Here is a 1,171-nt window from a genome sequence, read left to right as displayed (position 1 = left end):
GGAAGAGAAGCTGCGAAGAAAGGGAACATATGTTAGAATGACTGAAATCTCTGTCAAAAATAAATAACAAATACAGCTTTATAAATAAAATTCCTGGAAGTGATTACAATCTGGCATAATCTTTGTATGAAATTAAAAGCCACTACAGCTGTTCAGAATGCGTTCTTTATAGTGTAGAGATGCATTTTAAGGCAGTATTAAGTAGTTCAAACCACCAGTGGAAGAAATATTAAAGTAATTTATTTGAGTACAGAACTAAAGTAGAGTCACATAATAAGTAAGTAAGTAAGTAAGTTTGCTAAGTATCTCTTCCAAAATTTAACTATTGAAATTACAATCTAATCTTGAACCTAAATATTGAATTGAATTATTGAAATATTTAAATAAAGTAAAACCCTATGTTCATCAACTTCTATATATTCAGTTCTTGTGGGATTTGTGTTGCAGCAAAGTAATGATATCAAAAACCACTGGTGCCAAAACCACAGTCAGAGCTTCAGTATTTCATGCACAGACATCTCTGATGACCTCATAGCAATCTTCTTTTTCAAAGCAGGATTAAAATATATTAACTTATATTACAATATATAAATCACTCATTTTTATCATAATGAACAAAACCTAAATAAACAAATTTCAAGGTAAATAGATGAATATGTAATTTATCTTATGCCGTGCAGCAAAATAACTGCACAAAATCTACCAAACAGGATATGATTAAATAATTAATTCAGGAAATATATGGAATATTTTGGACATTTTGACATATTCCTATGGAATTTGGAGAATGTTTGTAATATGACATTTTTCATACACATTTCAGAAACATTTTAGAACAGTAATCACACTTCATTTATGGAAATCATGTGATGATGGCCACTCTGATACACAGTAAAGTGAGCAGTGTTAAGTGTTGAGTTAATTTTAACGTTACATATTACATTATATATTATCCCATTACACAGAGAGAAAAATCTGATCTGATTCTGGAAAGGGTGTAAATGCATACTTAGTATGCATTTTCTGTTCTACTTCTTTATAAAAAGGTATTTAAGGCAATTATTATACATATCTGTGACAAACCTATACAAACCTGAATATTATAGAAACAAATATACTTGTGTTTTGTACATGATTAGCAAAGAACAGCTATAACCTTATACAGCCCGGA

This window comes from Colossoma macropomum, unplaced genomic scaffold (genome assembly GCF_904425465.1).
Source record: "Colossoma macropomum unplaced genomic scaffold, Colossoma_macropomum, whole genome shotgun sequence".
NCBI lineage: Eukaryota > Metazoa > Chordata > Actinopteri > Characiformes > Serrasalmidae > Colossoma > Colossoma macropomum.
This window is presented reverse-complemented; position numbering follows the sequence as displayed.